General features: G+C 41.5%; 1 protein-coding gene across 3 annotated transcripts in view; it reads left to right on the top strand.

The window, feature by feature from the left end:
- Nucleotides 1-19,825, top strand: part of SGCG (sarcoglycan gamma) — a 119,932-nt gene that overhangs the window by 27,652 nt on the left and 72,455 nt on the right. Inside the window, exon 2 of one of the 3 annotated variants that reach the window (XM_073894784.1) lies at nt 5,251-5,399. The exons of the other annotated variants lie outside the window; for them this stretch is intronic. The gene's annotated coding sequence lies outside the window, so the exon portion shown is untranslated. The remainder of the gene's footprint in view (nt 1-5,250; nt 5,400-19,825) is intronic. 3 annotated transcript variants of the gene reach the window in all.

The raw sequence follows: 19,825 nt of genomic DNA, 5'->3' as shown, positions 1-19,825 counted from the left end.
AGTAGGGAATATTCTAATGCACTCAGGGCTGCTGAGGAGGAAATGCACCTTCCAGAACACAAATAGAAAACCTTCCCTGATACTCTCATTAATTTACTGGAAATCCTTGGTGCCTTTAGTGGCTCTGAAGGAAAAAAACTCAACTGACTGGGTTTCCTATGAACATTTTCCTTTCATAAAACATTTTAGATCTTAATGAAAATTATATATAAAATATTCTAAAATGTTAATCTTGGTAAAACATAGAAGTCTGCTGTCCCTGTACTGGCCCACATTTGAATATCACTTTAAATCCTCACATTTCAATCCTGAAGAAAGGTGTCTACAAAGATAGAAGAGAATCGTGACCTTGAAGTTCTCTGAAACTTCTTAATGAACTGTCAGAGGAATCGGAAAATTGCATATACACCACATTTGATAAGAACCTTAATTAGGTCTACCTCAAGAATTCCTTTTTGCCCTAAATCTTTCATATGGAGACTTGTAACTAAAAAGAATCTCCTCTTGGTTGATACATTTAAGTAACTTTTTTTCTTAAAATTTATCCTTAATTTTATTTCTCAGAGTTAGCACTTAGTTAAATGCTATTTTTAGGGACTAGGCAAACCGAGGTTTTGAGAGGAAGGGGTTATAAAGCTGCTTTGCCTGAAATTTTCAGTTCGGTAATAGAACTCCAAAGACTAATGACATAGGTGAAGGCTCTTTTATTCTGTTTGGTTAAATGCAGCTTCCATGTGTACCTTTAAAAATATTCTGAACTCTGGCTTCCTTTGTAAATAATGTTAAACTTAAGAGTCATGTCTAAGAGACTATGGACTCTGAAAAACAAACAGAGGGTTCTAGGGGGAGGGGGTGGGGGATGGGTTAGCCTGGTGATGGGTATTAAGGAGGGCACGTTCTGCATGGAGCACTGGGTGTTATACACAAACAATGAATCATGGAACACTACTCCAAAAACTAATGATGAACGGTGATTAACATAACATAATTAAAAAAAAAAAAGTCATGTCTATACTAGGATGGACCGAGGTCCCCCCCCTGCCCCTCACAGGGCTGGCCTAGGAACCGGCTACTAAATGCCTAGTAAGTGTTTGCATGTTTCTCTGGGGCATTGCCCACATCTCAACCCACATCTGTGTGTCTAGCTTCTTTTCCCTCCCTAATCAGCCGCTCTCATTGCCTGACCTGTGCCTCTCAGAGAACATTTCCTTAATAAGTCATTTGTATGAGAATCCTCACCTCAGGTTCTACTCAGGGAACCTGACCTCAGAGAGATGAAGTCGAGCAATGTTCTACTGAGAAATCCGTGGGCGTATCTGACTGTTCACTTGTTAAAATCCGAATCTTTCCAACGGCAGTTGTTTAGATAAGCTTCCCCAGGAAACACTCTGAGCTGGAGATTTGTGTGTCATTTCATGCAAGAACATCTTTAGTAAAAACACGTGTAGGAAACTGAAGGCAGTCAAATTGGGCTGGACGATTGAATGGCAAGGTAGTTGTGACAGAGCTGGGATGGCCCTCAGAGTTGTCCTGGAATTGAGGAAGGGGCCTGGGCCTTTTGCACCCCTGCTGTGATCAAATGGTGGATGTGGGACATACTGTAGGTGGGGCGGCTCATGCCATCAAAAGTAATTCTCATCATCCATTCTCACTCCTGGCAACTGGAAGAATGAGGGCCTTGGTTCTGGTGTGACCAGGGTGTCACACCACTGTTGTTCACCCTGGCCTCACTCAGATTACTTCATGTACCTAATTTGGGAATAGCCCGCCCTCCACCCAAGAGTCTAATCAGTCTCTTGGCCCTGAGGAAACCACTGAAGGAACATCATTGGGAAAAACTACAGGCTCCATGCCTGCAGCTGGTCTCTGGATGGCAACTGATACTCACCGTCTCTCGTCCTACCCCCACCCCCAACCACCCATTTGTTCCCACCTAATACCTTTGTCAGTCTACGTAGCCAACCTGGTGTGATGAGCCTGACGTTCAGCTCTGAGGGGTCTGAGCCATTGGTCATCATGCCCTTCTTTATCAACCTTTGTCTGAGCACTTGTCCATTTACTATCAAAATGGTCAGGGAATACCAAGAAATGCTCCATCGGACCTTCTGGGTGACAGACATTCTTCCCAGCCAGGAATGGTACATCCTTTTCTTCTAACTTCTGTCTTGATGTGAAGAGATGAAGCAAATGGATGGTAGCTTGAAGATTAATGGAATTCATGTTGCACTCCCTGGTAGAAGCATTTCCTACTGGGAACAGACTTCTAGATCCACAGAGCCTATAGTTTTGGGGATGGGAGGTACAGATTTCCCACCCAGGTCATTAAAAGTGATGGTAAGAATGATCACTCTGACTCTCACCATTGGTAGATGTGTTCTACCTATTGAGGACGCAGTACCACAGTGGTTGTTAATAAGGGATATACAGACTGCATCCTGAGGCATTACACACCCTCACAAGGAATCTCCAAGCTGGGGCCTCAACAGCAACCTCAAAATGCTGTCACATACCCTCCTCTAGCCAGTAGCTTCTGGGACAGAATCGGTGATGAGAACAGTAGACCCACAGTCAAGTGCCACCATGCCTTTGCTGTGAAGTGGATGATTTGATTTATTGAAATGTCATGGAAAGTCCCACACCAATGGATCCAACATTTGTAAGTCCTCAGATGGTGATGCTGGCCACAGCCATGCAGACAAGAAAAGCCCATACCCAGCCTAGGTGTCAGTTCCAGTCACAATAATATAATTGTCTTGCCATTGAGTGGCTGCTTGGGCATGTCAAGGGATGGTGCTAAATTCAGGTTCAGCATTGGTGTCTGTTGTTGGCAGTTTAGACACTCAGTAGTGGCAGTAGCTAGATCAGCCTTGCTGAGAGGGAGCCCTCGTTGGGCCCATGCATGGCCTCTATCCCAGCCACTATGGCCACTATGGGAGCACTGGTGTGGGTGATGATGAGCTGGCTGGTGTCGGCTGGCAGAGTCATTCTGGTTATTTGCTGCCTTTTACACAGTGAACAGTCCGGAGGATGTTAATGTATGAAACAAAAGTCTTTGCCCTTTGTACCCTGGGGGTCCACCCACAAGGCTCTTTCCCAGATCTCATTGTCCTCCTGCTTCCAGACTTCCCCTTCCAGGTCCTGATGAACCAGCCAAGCCATTCAGCTCCATCAGTGAGATTGTATATATTCCAACCTCAGCCAATTTCTGTTTCCACAAAAAGTGGATGAGCAGATGCACCTGAAGCTTTGTGCTTTGGGAAGATTTCCTCTCAGCACCTTGACTGGTCTGTGGTCCACAGCAGGCCTTTTGTGGCTTGCACCAATATATTGAGCCAACCCACCCTGAAACCAAGTTTGGCCTTTTTCCTCCTCTCTAGGCTGGTCATGAAGGACACCCCTCAATGGCCAGAGGACTGAGATAGGGGAGAGGTGGTGGGTGACATGGAACTATGAGTCACCTGTGTAAGTAGCCTACTTGTGCCCTCTGCCTGGCCCTAACTTTCTAGGAGAAAGTTCTAACTTTCAGGAGATTGCTGCTGGCTCCTGACCTTGTTATGCCCTGGTGTCGGTCTAACAAAATTCAGGTCATGATGGGAAATGCTGGCCACGTGGCCACTTGGTGTCTCATGGTCAGGTGCCTTATCTGCACGAAGGCCCAGTAGTAGTTAGAGAAATGTTTTTCAAACGGCATATAATTCTCTGCCACAGATGGCGTGGCCTTATTCCAAAATGCTAGAGGTCTGTATTGTGATTCTTCACCAGGCTTAGTCTTTCGTCAATTGCATGGCCTTGGGATTTGTTGGAGCAGGGATGGCTGAGTCCTTGCTGTGTACGCTTGTTCTGGTGTTGCTGGTGCCTCCTTCTGGGGACCAGGCCTCTCTTCAGTTAAGGGTTTCACGGTATGAAACTTGAGCAAAGAGTTGTGATTTTTATAGGGGTTAGTGGCCCTCGGCCTCCTGATCATCCATCCTTGATGTCTCCTGTTGCATAGATGGAGAGAACTCTCTTGGTAGTTGCCCATCTATCTTCGTCCTCGTCAACAACTAGTCTGGCATGTCTGGCTTTGTCTTTCATTGTATAAGCCATTACTTTCTCCAGGCTTTTGAGGGCCAACCTAGCAGTGTATTAATGCCATCTTCCAAGACCCTTGCCATGGTGTTAAGTTCTGTATCATTGCAGGATGCTCTAATACCAAATGTTTTTCCTTGCCCACTTTGTATCTTCCTTGATCCATCTCCCCGGGACTCAGTTCCAGTTACACTGTCACCGGCTGACACCTGCTGGGTAGGGCCTTCTGGCCCTTTGGATATAGTCCCTTTGTTCCCTTATCAGGTCCTGTCTTTCCCTACCTGGTTATGTGGTGATTTAATCCCAACTATTTGGTCAGCTGGCCAGGAGAGAACAGGCTGGGTGGCAGGTTGTCACATCATCTTCAAGTGGGAGGGAGGGATGGGCCACTCTGCAGACCCAGACATTCCAGGGGCACCTGGAGTTTCCAGGTTCTTAAGTGTATTGGTCCCGATGTCTCATTCCAAGTCTCATGGCTCCACTCCCACCCTGCTGGGGCCCTGGTTCTGACAGAGCAGCCTTGCCCAGGCTGAGAATTCATTCTTCGGTGCTCCACGACTCTTAGGAAGGCTGGATCCTCTGCTCACACTACCCTTCAGTTACGGGAAGTGAGAGTCTCTTCATCAGCTGCCAGAGAGGTCCTCTGATTTTTACAGTTTGCCTGGCACCACCTCAGTCGCTCATTGTCTTTCTCCAGTGCCTTGAAGAAGAGCATCAATTCCATGGTCCCTGTCTGTCCATCAATTCCATGATTGCCTTGTCTGAAACCCTCCAATCCCTTACGCATTGCACCTGCTAGTAAGTTTCCTCCCACTGATGTTCCATCCCGTTCAGCACCAGGGGCAGTTTTAACGGTGATGCCACCAATGTGTGCCCTGGTATAGCCGGTATTCCACGAACTGCCAGAAACAGGGTCCTGGTTGCCCGTGATTGACAGGTGATCCAGCTCCAAAATATCATTTTAGATTTACTTCCCCAGACTACTTCTGGCCACCAACTCTGCTACCTGTGTTTTCATGGGGATTCGGGGATGGGGACAGGAGACTGAGATTTGCATAGAGGAAGTTCATTAGGAAGTGCTTTTAGAAAGAATACCTCTGTGGGAGTGGGGGAAGCAGGAATGGGCAGAGGAAGAAGCTCAACTGTGATGCAATAAAAACAGAAACCTCCGTGATCCCACAGGACTGGCTGGGGAGAGACGAGGGGTGGAGGTGCTCTCTGGAGTCAGACTGACCCTTCAGAGAAGACGTGAATCTTCGAAGGCAGGGGCCAAGCCCTCATGCCCCCAGACTGACCAGTCCTTAGCTGCCCTGCGGGGGGCAACGCTTCGGGTGAGTCTGCCCTCATCAGCCAAAGACAGTCCCAGGGCAGGGACTCGGGTGTGCGCTGTGAGCAGGAAGCTGTCCTAGTGGCTGGGAGAATGAGTTTCCTGGTGATGAGGGGAGGTCCGCGTGGCACACCACAGCATCTGCTAGAGTAATCTTGAGGTTTTCTGTTTTTATGATTATCTGATTTGGGCATGAGTTTTTAGAAAATAATTTTCTTTCTCTACTTGTTTTACTTTTATAGGTATCACCAAAGTGTAGTCCAGTAGAACAATTTAAAACTAGAATTTAATGGAGAATTCATCTTTGTATTATATTCATCCATTCAATCATCAGATATTGGCAGTGCTCTAGGCAGTGAGACTGGCAAAGAACTCATAGAGGGGGAAAAAAAATCCTGCCCTTATGGATATGGGACAAATGATATGGGAACGTGAATGCAGTATTTTTTGGATGTTGAGTAACCTAGGAAACTGGAGACAGGAGAGAACAATTTGCGTTTCAGATTAATTTGCTTGGGTTCATAAGTAGGGGACTAAGTTAAAGCTACCACAGAACTGCCAGGATAATTCCACCTTAAGTAGAGGCTAACTTCGACTAATTATCCCTTTACTCTCAATACAGACAAATTCAAGGTCATTATTACTTTGGTGATTACTTTGATTAAATCATATTCTGTTATCAAAACATTTTAAAGGAACAAAATCATAAAATAAATATTTCATGGAAAATACATAAATGAGTCATTCATATAATAATTTTAATAAATAGGTATTTCAGTTTTGATTGATTCTCTTAATAATATAGAGCTTTTCTGATATGGGTTGTATCTATACAGCCATATTCCATATTATGGGTTGTATCTATAATAATAGTTTCCACAACCTTGTCAAGGTGTGGCACCATCACATTCTATAAATACGTATTCTTCAAAATACTAGTTTGATCTGACTTTAAAGTCAAAAGACCATGAATTTTGTACTTAGTATATAATAACAGCAAGTATAACACTGTGTGCTAATCATTTTTCTAGGAACGGTGCATTTTCCCTTTGGAGCTATGATGGCAAATTTCAGGGAAATAAGGGCCTCTACATATGTAAGATTTATAAATATATTTGGGGATATATCAGAGCAAATGTTATAAGGTTAACTGGATTGATTGTGAATGTTAGGTGTCCAATGATATTAAAATGGTATGTTTGGAATAATGATAGTAATCAGAGGCATAATAACATTTATGAAACTTATAATTCTCATGACATCAAATAAATGTAATTCACCAGTAAGCCTTACATTCCACCTGTTGTGAGAAAGACACCAGTGGGTCCAAGCATTAGGTAGTCCTTAAGAACTCTGGGAATCTCAATTGTAAGCATTAGGGGACTTAGAAGGAAACTATTACATTACCCATAGTAGGAAAGTATGTATAAGTTAAGACGCCAATAAACAGCCCAGTGAAAACTTTATATGTTAAAAAAAAAAAACTTCTTGAAAAACTGCATAATTAAACTCTATGGTGATCCTTTGGTGTTGATATAACATTAGGAAAATGCTATGCAATGAAATAGTCCACATATTTGTTGGTAGTTTCTGAGTGATTTGACAAAACACAAATTCAACAACAAGAACTTGGGGGAAGAAAAGATAACCATATATTGTTTCCTAAAAGACTACATATTAAATCAAAAAATAAATCCTCGTGTTCGTTTTGGACCATCAAAATCAAAGAAGTAAATATTTTAAAGACAAGGAGATAAGCCACAATCAAATAATATCATACCTTTCTCCTCCACTTTCATTCAGGAGTCTTAATTGTAAGGAACTAAGAGTCTCCAAGTAAATCTTGTCCATGATTTCCCCAGAGCTTTGGTGGGGTCACAGGTTGGAGTAGAATTTGGGGAAGGAATGCCAGTGTGAAGAAGAAAGAGAAGATAAAACAGTAGGGGGAACTCCAATTTCCAGGGAGCAGGTGCAGAGGTTAGAAAGACATGTGGGTCTGTGGGCTGCATCTCACGGACAGAACCAGGTGGCAAAGCTCCAACCCCCTCTCAGAAAGCTCTTCGAACATATTCCACCAGAAGTCAGAACGTGTCCTGAGACTAAGGTGATCAGGAGTCTCTGCTGTGAGGAGAAGCCTGCTGGGCCAGATGAATTGACCAGTTGACAGAATTGATCATCACGAAGTTTTCATCCTAGAACTAAGTAAGGCATGTCTTTAGAACTTAGTCTGGTTTATATGAAAGCAAAAGGGAAATACCTAAGATTCTATAGTTGAAAAGCAAAAGTAGAAACAGTGTTTTTTTTTAGTTTTTTATTATGTTAATCACCATACATTACATCATTAGTTTTTGATGTAGTGTTCCATGATTCATTGTTTGTGTATAACACCCAGTGCCCCATGCAGAACATGCCCTCTTTAATACCCATCACCAGGCTAACCCATCCCCCCACCCCCCTCCCCTCTAGAACCCTCAGTTTGTTTATCAGAGTCCATCGTCTCTCATGGTTCGTCTCCCCCTCCAATTTCCTCCCCTTCGTTCTTCCCTTCCTGCTATCTTCTTCTTTTTTAACGTATATTGTATTATTTGAGAAACAGTGCTTTTTGATTACTAATCTTCCTCCCAAATCCAACTCATTTATCTTATCAGGATAGAACTTTATATGATCTTGACCCTTGAAATGCACTGTTCAGACACAAAGAGTGTTTATGATTAACACTGATGCTAGCAAATGAAGTCATACACAGGATCGCTAGATGTGAAATGAGGGAAGTGTCAGCCTATGAATTATGACATATGCATCCGTCATCTCATTATGCCAATGAAAGGGTCTGGAAAATAATGATGTGTAAATCCATCATTTCCCCCTTTTGTTTGATATGTTCCAGTTCTTTTCCTAGCTATTCACAGAATTTCTGTTGACGTTGGTAGGATCTCAGTTAAAGAATGGATGAGAGAGATAATAGGATGTCTGGATAAAGAGGGAATGACTTACATTTGCAATCATAATGCTGTTTCCTAGACATGGAAATCTATTCCACAAATACATTATAGATGAGAATATATTTTATTTGGCCTCCCTGCCTGTAACAATTACATATAATGGAGTACCTGCTCTGTGGCAGGTGCTACTCTAGGTGCTGGATACATGACGGTGAACAAAGTATCCTTCTTGCCCTCATGGAGATAAGAGTCTAAAGAGGAATAGACAATACAAAGTAAACAAATAAAGGTATCCTTATCCACCCCGAGAAATATCATGAGAGAAATAACCAGGATTCAGTTGTAAATTAGGACAGGACACAAGATACACGGAAGTGGGGGTGTCCTGAAAGACCCTTTAATTTAAGACAGAAGTGGCCAACGCATGGTACAGACCAAATTGTCAGTCAGAAGGAAGAACATGTACAAAGGCTAGGAAACAGAAAGAGCTTAGTCCGTTTGAGAGATGGTAGGAAACCAGTGTTGAGAAGGGCAGAGTGGGATGAGATGGAACTGGGAAGGCTGGACGCGCCAGTGGAGTGGAGCTTAGTATGAAGTGCAGCAGGAGGCCACTGAGTGACCTTCAACAGGGAGACAGCGGGTCGCTTTTGGGCTTCTAGCAGGTCCATGGTACAGCATTTTGTTAACATTTCCTTAGTTCTCGCTGCAGCTAACTACTAATTTGTCTCTCTGCACTTGATGTCCATGCACTAAATCAGAGACAAATGGTAGGTATAAACCATGCCAAGAAGGGGAGCATATATGGTATCAAATAACACCTGGTGCCGGTTAAGAAACCAGGTCTCCAAATGTGGCAGTCTTTGTGATGCTACTTGAAGGCGCACACTTCTAATTGACACGACTACTGTTCTTGCTCAATCACTATTCTGTGTCTGATCTCTGCCAACTTCAATTTCTGGATGTTAATATTACTCCTTAGGCAAATACTATACAATGACACTGTAAAAGTCTTCGATTTCTGAGTTTATTTAATAAAAACAAGAACAAAACACTAAGAAAAGTATGTTTGAATTGCCCACCTTTATAAACCTCACAATGTTTTAAAATAAACCTACATCTGAACTATGAAACAAAATATGACATTTGAAACCACAGTTTTATTACCTAACATTTGTATGACCTTGGGTTTGAGGTTTTCTTTTTCCTTAACGTCATTCGTTCATTTAAATAAAAGTTTCTTCCCCATTTAGGTCTCTTAGCTACTTAAAGAGCATTTATTCTCTTGGTTTGGTGTATTTTGTAAAGAATTTTTTTTTTAAGTGGCAGAGTTTGCCATTTTATTTTAAAAGTCAATCCTATTGTAAAGAAGAGAGAGGGCGCCTGGGTGGCTCAGTTAAGCGTCTGCCTTTGGCTCAGGTCATGATCCCAGGGTCCTGGGATCGAGTCCCACATTGGGCTCCCTGCTCCGCGGGAAGTCTGCTTCTCCCTCCCCCCCGCTCTCCCTGCTTGTGTTCCCTCTCTCGCCGTCTCTCTCTCTCTCTCTGTTAAAAAATAAATAAAATCTTTTTTTTAAAAAAAGGAGAGAACAATCTGATGACCTTTCTAATCTGTGTGTGTGTGTGTATTTATAATATGGGAATATGGGCATAAATGATTCTAACTTTGGATGAAATTGATCATTATAATCCACGTATTTTGCTGTATTTAGGTGTCCAATGCTGAGCAGCTTGACTAAAAGATAAAGCAGATCTACTCTTCAAGTTATCTTATAGTCATAGTTGGGATGAGTATGGTAAATTTATTACTAACTTTAGTATTATCAAAAGAATATATATATCAAAAATAGATTTGTGTAAATTCTGTAAATCTGAAAAAATAGAGAAAAATGTTTGGGAAATGCAATTTTCAATGAAAAAAGTAGAGTATGGGGGAAATTATTATTAACAATTTTTAAATTTTACTTTTTTCTATGCATATACATTTTAATATGTATTTCTTTTTCATATGACACTCTATCATTAGCATTTCCCTAGGATATTGTTTTGCTTCCAAGCAGTTAATTCTGTCATACTGTAAGAATCCAATCAATTCATTACTCTTCATCATTTATTTAGTGTCTAGTTTTTCACCATGATAGATAATGCTACAATACATAATCCTGAAACATACATCTTCATTTTAGTTCCTAATTGTTTCTTCTTTGGACTGTTTCCAGAATTGAAATTACTGTGTTTGAGGTCCTTGGTACATAGTGCCAAGTACCTGTCTAGAAGGATTATGTTCACTTTCAAGCTCACCAGCAGAGGGGTACCATGTTCGTTTTTCAAACACTTTGCCGATATTGGCTACTATCACTTTTTAAATCTCCCTTAGTCTTTGCAGACTGCTCCAGCACTTGTGTTTATCTGCATTCCCTTGGTTCACAGTGAAGTTGAACTTTTTATTTATTTTTTTTAAGATGTTATTTATTTATTTGAGAGAGAGAGAATGAGAGACAGAGAGCATGAGAGGGGGGAGGGTCAGAGGGAGAAGCAGACTCCCTGCTGAGCAGGGAGCCCGATGTGGGACTCGATCCCGGGACTCCAGGATCATGACCTGAGCCGAAGGCAGTCACTTAACCATCTGAGCCACCCAGGCGCCCGAAGTTGAACTTTTTACTGTGGGTATTATTGGTCATTTATGTTTCCTTGGTGTAAGTGCATGGCTTTGCTCAAGTGTTACTGGATTATTTGTATTTTTTAAGGGTATTAACCTTGTCTTATCTTTAAGATAAATGTTTTCCCCAATTTATTATCAGCCATTGAATTTTTCTTGGGGCAGACTCCTCCCCAGTACTCTTTGTTTTCCTAAATGTTTGCACCTAGTCAGAGTGATGTGAGTTATGATGCAAACAGGGAGGCTGGAAGTAGTGAGAATTAGCTAATTAACATGGGAATTAGCTATCTTTTGGAAGTCTGAAAGCAAATGGAGGGAGAACTTTTCCGTCCCATGGTTCGCAGTACTAGCATGACCTAGTCCCCTTTAACTGATAAGCACACTAACTTCCTCCTTCCCAGGAAGAGTGGTCCATGTATACTGGATAGCTCTTATTTCTCACTTTCCATTTATTCATTTATCACCTCTATGTGGGGGCTTGTTTTAGACTCTATTCTCCTTTCTCTATTTGTCCTTTTGTCATGATCTCATTTTTCATACTGAAGCACAAAACTATGCTTTTTATCCAGTAAGTCCCACTCTCTATACATCCATTTGTCCAATGCATACTCAGCTATTGCCTGTTATGTGTGCATAACTCCTACTGGCCATGTTTATATAGTCTTGCAGTTGACTACTCTTGTGAGTTGCCTTGTCATTTTAGTGAATGATGTAACATGAGAGTACCTGCTGCGTAATAAGAAATTATGCTGCTTGGACATCAGAGCTACATTCTATGATATGAAAGGCAGTTTTGAGACTGTCAAAAATAATTTTCCTGCAGTTTTTTGATTGACATGATGGGTACTGTTAGAGGTTTGGAAAGCCCCCAGTCAGCCTGCCCTGTGACCTGGCAGGACCTAACTCAAAGCAGAGCTCTTTCCCTAACACTCAGATGAATCTCCCTTGGAGAAAAGAAGATGGCTGGGAGCTATGCCCATTGGACCTCCTCCACCCCTTGCCTTGTGGTTATGGCAGGAAAACATAATCGGAATCATCTGTGTGTGTCTGAGTGAGTGTGCAGTCGTCCTAACGTATTTCAAAGACTTTGGTTTTTGTTTTACCCCTCGTTGTGTAATGCACTTATAATTCTACTATGTTATCAACAGAGCAAAGACTTTGTATGAAACAAATCCAGTGACATTTCTTCATACTTCCTTGTGAACTAGTAGGTTATCAGATTTTGCAACTGTTACATGTATGCTTGTAAAGCATAAGCACTTCCCAGTTGGGCTCTATATATGTCCATTTAAACACATTTCAATTGTATTGTCCAAGTTTCATATAACGCCACTCATTTTAGAGGGCTTGATCTATCAATAGACGTATGCTAAAATCTTCCACTATGATAATGGCTTGCTTCATTATTTTTTGAACTTATTTAGTTTTTATTTCATGTATACAGATAAATAGATATACATGAAGGTAGGAATATCAGGATGTTTGTTAGATGCATACAGGTTTGGCACGTCTACAGCCTCCTTGTGAATATAATTTTATATGTGTAGTGTTATAGCAATAACCCACCATAATGTGCCTATAATTAGGGGAGTTCAGATATAACATAAATGATGGATGGTGACTGTCCTCTGCTCCTGCCCCATTGTTGAGGGTAGCTGAAGTTTTCATCTCCTTTGGGGTAAAAAGATGGGTGGTGTTATGTGTATTGGGCTGGGAATAAGCAACACCAGTAAATGGGGCCCTTATCACCAATAATCTAGATTACTCTTCCAAGAATAGTTTAACTGGGAGATCCTTGGAATCACTGCTCCTTCCTCCTTCCCTTCCTTCTTGGAATCACTGTGCAGGCCCAAGGGCTCAGGATCATTCCCAACGGGTGCCCTAGTAGGCAAGGAGTGCTAGCTGGAAAAAGGATGGATTTGAACTCTCTGCCAGACCCTCCTATATAGGGGCCCTCACTGGGATGAGTTCATTAATTTTGCAGCATGACCACGTTTACAAGGTTGAACCTGGGACCCATACTTGTCATGAGGCTTCTTTGCTTTTGATGTTCTCCGGATTCAGAATTATTTAATACATTTCAATTAATTTATCCAGCTCAGGAGTCAGTATCTGTTTTCAGCCTAATTTATCTTCAATCAGAGAAAATTCTTCACAGTTACCCTTTAGTCATTGTTGTTCCTGTATTTTCTCCTGTTACTCCCCTGGAGCTCCAGTGGGACACATTTAGACCATCTCTTCCTTCAGATTTCCCTTCACATTTCCCGTATCTTTACCACGCTGTCATGTTTTCTAAGATTTATCTTCTTACATATCTGTTGGATACATATAAGACATAGACTTTATATGTCTGAAAACTTCAAGCTATATAAATCATTTTTGAATTTTAAAATAGAACTGAATTTCTCATTTCTAAAGGGTCTGTTTGGTTGTTTTCAAATCTCCTTTTAAAAAAAAATCATATTGGCTCCTTTTCAACATCATCCATGTATTTGTGATTTCTATGTCTCAAACTCCTGGCAATAGCCTCTCCAAATTAGGCATGTCCATAAATGACCCTTGAAATTAAGAATGTCATTTAACAACATCTATTTAGTAGACACAGTGCTCAATTCACTATATTATGTCCCATGACAAGAATCAAAGAATATAGAAGACAGAATTCTTATCCATAAGGTGGTTTTATTTTAGTCATAAATAGGGAACCATGAATTCAAAGCATATAAAAACTGGTATTCATGCAAAAATGTATTATGCTTCATGTCTGAATCCCTATTAAAATGTTGATAACTATATTTGAGAGAAGCATTTAAAACCCATCAAAATTAAGTACACATCCATCAACAACTTTGAGAGATGGTTAACAGGGAAAGAAGTATAAATTTTTAATGATAACATAAATTATTTTTTTAAAGAAAGTTACTTTCTTTTATTTATTTATTTGACAGAGAGAGAGAGAGAGAGAGAGAGCACAAGCAGGGGGAGCAGCAGGCAGAGTAAGAGAGAGAAGAGGTTCCCTGCAGAGCAAGGAGCCCAATGTGGGGCTCTATCCCAGGGCCCCGGGATCATGACTTGAGCCAAAGGCAGATGCTTAACCGACTGAGCCACCCAGGTGCCCCAATAACATAAATTATTTTAAAAAATAAAGGGGTCTCTAAAGGTAATTTTTATTCAACATATAGTGAAAGTCAAAATTCTTTATCTTGGAATACAGATTTTAAGTTCTAAGATAAAGCATTATTTTGTTAATTTTTTGGTAAAGGGCTTATAAATAGATTGCAAAGTACTCTGCATTGTTCCAGCACAATTTCTTGCCAGGACGAATGCTGCTTTGCTGTTGTCTGACGTCAGAGTGCTGAAGGATTGGTATCCTTCCCAATGCTGATAATAATAAATATCTGAAGGAAGCTAGCTGAACCAGATTGCCTCTGAAAGTCTCTTCTAGCAAAAACATAATACACAGTATCAAATAAAAATGAAAGCCAACATGAACTATGAGGAATATAAGCTAATAATTTATTAATTAACAAAATTGATTTTTTAGAAAAAAATTTAAATTGAGTGTTCCACCTAGTCATTTAAATCATGCCTGTCTAGAGTAAAATCCTTGTTTTATGCAACATAATCAACACTGAGAAATAGCAATAGCAGGTTAACCAAAATACTTAATGTGGGCAATCATAAAACATGGTGGAGTAAGAAATAAACTGGGGGGATAAAACCAGCTGTGGGAGCAGAAGTAATTGTAACTAGCACTCAGATCTGGAAGGACAAGAAAACAGGTCATTAGCTTCTGAAAGTGAGCCTGGAGTCAGTATGTTCAGCTGAGGAAATGGGATCCAGCCTCTTAGGCAGTCAGCAAAATAGGTGCACAAAAGTGGGATAACTCATGGAGCACCTGGGTGGCTCAGTCGGTTAAGCATCCGACTCTTGGTTTCGGCTCAGGTCATGATCTCAGGGTCGTGGGATCCAGCCCTGCATCAGGCTCTACACTCAGTGCTGGAGTCTGCTTGAGCTACTCTCTCCCTTTCCCTCTGCCCATCCCCACCATGCACTCTCTCTTTTCTGTCTCTAAAATAAATAAAATCTTTTTTAAAAAGTGGGGCAACTCATAAACTAGACAGAGCACTTTCCCCAGTTTCCTCTTCCCCAGTTAGTGAGATGGGGAAAATTTTACAAGGAGCAGGTTGGGAAGATGAGGTCAGTTTTGGTTGGGACATGTGAAGTTTGAGATTTCTAGTTGGGTATAGGAATCTTGAGTTCAAGGTGAGTCTGTGCTAGGAACTGGGGAGTCTTCATCTTAAAGATGCATTTAAGGGGCACCTGGGTGGCTCAGTCAGTAAAGCGTCCAACTGTTGGTTTCAGCTCAGGTCATGATCTCATGGGTGGTGAGATTGAACCCTATGTCAGGCTCCCCACTGAGCTTCTCTCCATCTGCCCCTACCCCCACTCATGTTCTCTCTGTCTCTCTGTCCCTCCCTTCATCTCTTTCTCTCCCTAAAGTAAATAAATAAAACTAAAAAAAAAAAAAAAATGCATCCACAAATGGGGGTAAATGCAAATGAAGAGAAGTAGTCTAAGGGCTGAGTCTGAGGCTGGGAGATGAGGAGGAAGCAGCAAATGAGAATGAGAGGCAATCGCCATTGCAAATAGGGTTTCTGGAAACCTAGTGGAAGTGGAGGCAATGACTATTTGGCATGTGTTGACCCTAGGTCATGTGAATGCACACTTTTCATAGCAACATGGAGGTCATTGGGGAGCTTGCAAAAGCAAGTTCAGTGGGTGGTAGGTGTGAAAGCCTGTCTGGAATTGACTTCTAGAGAGAAGGAAGACACATAGATAGACAGTGGGTAGAGTCAACCTACTCAAGGAGTTTTACTGGAAGGAGGAGTGGAGAAATGGAGCTGGGGCTGTAAATATTTGTGAGTTTCTGCTGTCTGCCAGGGCATGTGGTGGTAAAAGCAGAATCGCTATCCTCAGAAGTCACGGACTGTTTTTCTAGTCTTACGTAGTTTCTCTTTGTTAATATTCTTTCAGTAGTAAAATCCTAGAGATCTCATATTTATATGTTACTAGTCCTCTTTCCAATAGGTCTTGTCTGAAATGCTTTAACAGTAAAGACAGCAGTTTTATTTCTATCTACTTAGCCTGGATCCCCTTTGGAATTAGCTCCTCATCCGCAGTCATTGTTTAAGAAGAGTGTTAGACCGGGGGAGGAGCAAGATGGCGGAGGAGTTGGAGACCTAAATTTCATCTGGTCCCAGGAATTCAGCTAGATAGGGATCAAACCATTCTGACAACTACGAACTCAACAGGAGATCGAAGAAAAGAATAGCGACAACTCTCTGAACAGAAAAGTGACCACTTTCTGGAAGGCAGGACGTGTGGAGGAGTGAATCCAAGGCGATATTCGGGAGGATAGACAGCGGGGGAGGGGGCCTCTGTTGGCCACTTCTGGCAAGTGATAGAGCAGCGGAGCACAAAATTGGAACTTTTAGAAGTCAGCTTCGCTGAGGGACGTCACTCCAGTGGCCGGGGGGGGGGGTGTGGAACTCTCGCTGGGACAGTGTGGTCTCAGGACCCTCGGGGTCACAGAAAGACTGAGGTACCTGAGTGTGGCAGAGCTCCCACGAATCAGAGCGTGGAAGCCAACTGCAGAGATGGAGCCAAGGAGCAGGCTCTCAGCGCAGGGTTGCCATAAACCGTGATCCGCGTCACAGTCGGGTCACTGCTCCTCCAGCAGGGACCCAACAAGTGGCAGATCCGGGGAGACTCCCCTTCCTCCCCCGGGAGGAGCGGCGTGGGAGTGCACTGCAGGGATCTGCTGGGTTTGGAGACTCCACATGGCATTGTGTGCCAGAGATAGAAATGCTCGGTCACAGGCCAGGTGAGCACGAAGTGCGGCCAGAGACCAGGGAGACGGGAGTGACTGACTGCTTTTCTCTGGGGCCTCACTGAGGATTGGGGCCCCAAGTTCTCGGCTCCTCCAGGGCAGAGAGTGGGAGGCCGCCATTTTCATTCGCATCCTCCAATGCTGTACAGAAAGCTTGCAGGGAACAAAAGCTCCTGAGAGCAAACCCGAGCAGATTACTTAGCCCAGACCAGCAAGGGGGGGACAGTTCTGCCTCCGGCAAAGATATTTGGAAACCATGGCAACAGGCCCCTGCCCCAGAAGATCAGCAAGAACAGCCCGCCAAGATCAAGTTTACCGATCAATGAGAACAGCAGAACTCCAGCGCTAGGGGAATACTGCACATAGAATTCATGGCTTTTTTCCCCCATGATTCTTTAGTCTTTCAAAGTTAATTTTTTTAACTTTTTTTTAATTTTTCTTTTTCCCTTTTTCAACCAACATCTTATCAATCCCTTTTCTAAAAAAAATCTTTTTTATTTTTCATTTTTAGCAACATATTCTATCCCTTCGTAGTAGTTAACCTTATTTTTGGTATACATATATATAAGTTGTTCTCTCTTTAAATTTTGGGATACAGTTTCCTCTAACAGACCAAAATATACCCTAAATCTCTAGTGTATGGCTTTGTTCTAGTCTCCTGCCTGATCACATTCTCTCCCTTTTTCTTTAAATCCTCTTCTTTCTTTTTTCAACCAATTTCTTATCTTATCAATTCCTTTTATAAAATCTTTTATAATTTTCATCTTAACAGTCATATTCCATCCCTTCATCGTATTTATCCTTATTTTTGTACTTTCTTTGAACTTTTGGGAGGAACTTTCTTCTAACAGACCAAAATATGCCCAAAATCTAGTGTGTGGCACTGATCTATGCACCAGCCCGATCATATATGATTCTGGGTTTTTTTGTTTGTTTGTTTGTTTTTATCTTTTTCTTTTTCTTTTTTTTTTTCTTTTTTCTTTCTTTCCCTTTCTTTTCCCCCAGTTTCAGGTCTCTTCTGATTTGTTTAGTGTATATTTTTCTAGGGCCATTGTTTCCCTGTTAGCATTTTGTTCTCTCATTCATTATTCTCCTCTGGACAAAATGACAAGACAGAAAAATCACCTCAAAAAAAAAGAACAAGAGGCAGTACCGACTGCCAGGGACCTAATCAATAAGGACATTAGTAAGATGTCGGAACTAGAGTTCAGAATGATGATTTTAAAGTTACTAGCTGGCCTTGAAAAAAGCATGGAAGATATTAGAGAAACCCTTTTTAGAGAAATAAAAGAACTAAAATCTAACCAAGTCAAAATCAAAAAGGCTATTAATGAGGTGCAATCAAAAATGGAGGCTCTAACTGCTAGGATAAATGAGGCAGAAGAGAGAATTACTGATATAGAAGACCAAATGATGGAAAATAAAGAAGCTGAGAAAAAGAGAGATAAACAACTACTGGAGCACGAGGGCAGAATTCGAGAGATAAGCGATACCATGAGACGAAACAACGTTAGAATAATTGGGATCCCAGAAGAAGAAGAAAGAGAGAGAGGGGCAGAAGGTATATTGGCGCAAATTATAGCAGACAACTTCCCTAATTTGGGGAAGTAAACAGGCATCAAAATCCAGGAGGCACAGAGAACCCCCTCAAAATCAATAAAAATAGGTTAACACCCCGACATCTAATATTAAAACTTATGAGTCTCAGAGACGAAGAGAAAATCCTGAAAGCAGCTCGGGAGAAGAGATCTGTAACCTACAATGGTAGAAACATTAGATTGACAACAGACCTATCCACAGAGACCTGACAGGCCAGAAAGGACTGGCATGATATATTCAGAGCACTACACGAGAAAAATATGCAGCCAAGAATACTGTATCAGTCTCGGCTGTCAATGAAAATAGAAGGAGAGATAAAGGGCTTCCAGGACAAACAAAAACTAAAGGAATTTGCAAACATGAAACCAGCCCTACAAGAAATATTGAAATGGGTCCTCTAAGCAAAGAGAGAGCCTAAAAGTAACATAGACAGAAAGGAACACAGACAATATACAGTAACAGTCACCTTACCAATACAATGGCACTAAATTCATATCTTTCAATAGTTACCCTGAATGTATAAGGGCTAGATGCCCCAATCAAAAGACACAGGCTATCAGATTGGATAAAAAAAACAAGACCCATCAATATGCTGTCTGCAAGAGACTCATTTTAGACCCAAAGACACCGCCACATTGAAAGTGAGGGTGTGGAAAACCATTTACCATGCTAATGGACACCAAAAGAAAGCTAGAGTGGCAATCCTTCTATCAGAAAAATTATATTTTAAACCAAAGACTATAATAAGAGACGAGGAAGGACACTATATCCTACTTAAAGGGTCTATCCAATATGAAGATCTAACAATTGTAAATATTTATGCCCTAACATGGGAGCAGCCAATTATATAAGGCAATTAATAACAAAAGCAAAGAAGCACATCGACAACAATACAATGACAGTGGGGGACTTTAACACCCCCCTGACTGAAATGGACAGATCATCTAAGCAAAAGATCAACAAGGAAATAAAGACTTTAAATGACACACTGGGCCAAATGTACTTCACAGATATATTCAGAACATTCCATCCCAAAGCAACGGAATACACATTCTTCTCTAGTGCCCATGGAACATTCTCCAGAATAGATCACATCATAGGTCACAAATCAGGTCTCAACTGGTACCAAAAGATTGGGATCATTCCCTGCATATTTTCAGACCACAGTGCTTTGAAACTAGAACTCAATCACAAGAGGAAAGTAGGAAAGAACTCAAATACATGGAGGCTAGAGAGCATCCTACTAAAGAATGAATGGGTCAACCAGGAAATTAAAGAAGAATTAAAAAAAAATTCATGGAAACCAATGAAAATGAAAACAGAACAATTCAAAATCTTTGG

Source organism: Callorhinus ursinus, unplaced genomic scaffold (genome assembly GCF_003265705.2).
Source record: "Callorhinus ursinus isolate GAN/ISIS: 27379988/994484 unplaced genomic scaffold, GSC_fseal_2.0 scaffold7, whole genome shotgun sequence".
NCBI lineage: Eukaryota > Metazoa > Chordata > Mammalia > Carnivora > Otariidae > Callorhinus > Callorhinus ursinus.
This window is presented reverse-complemented; position numbering and strand designations above follow the sequence as displayed.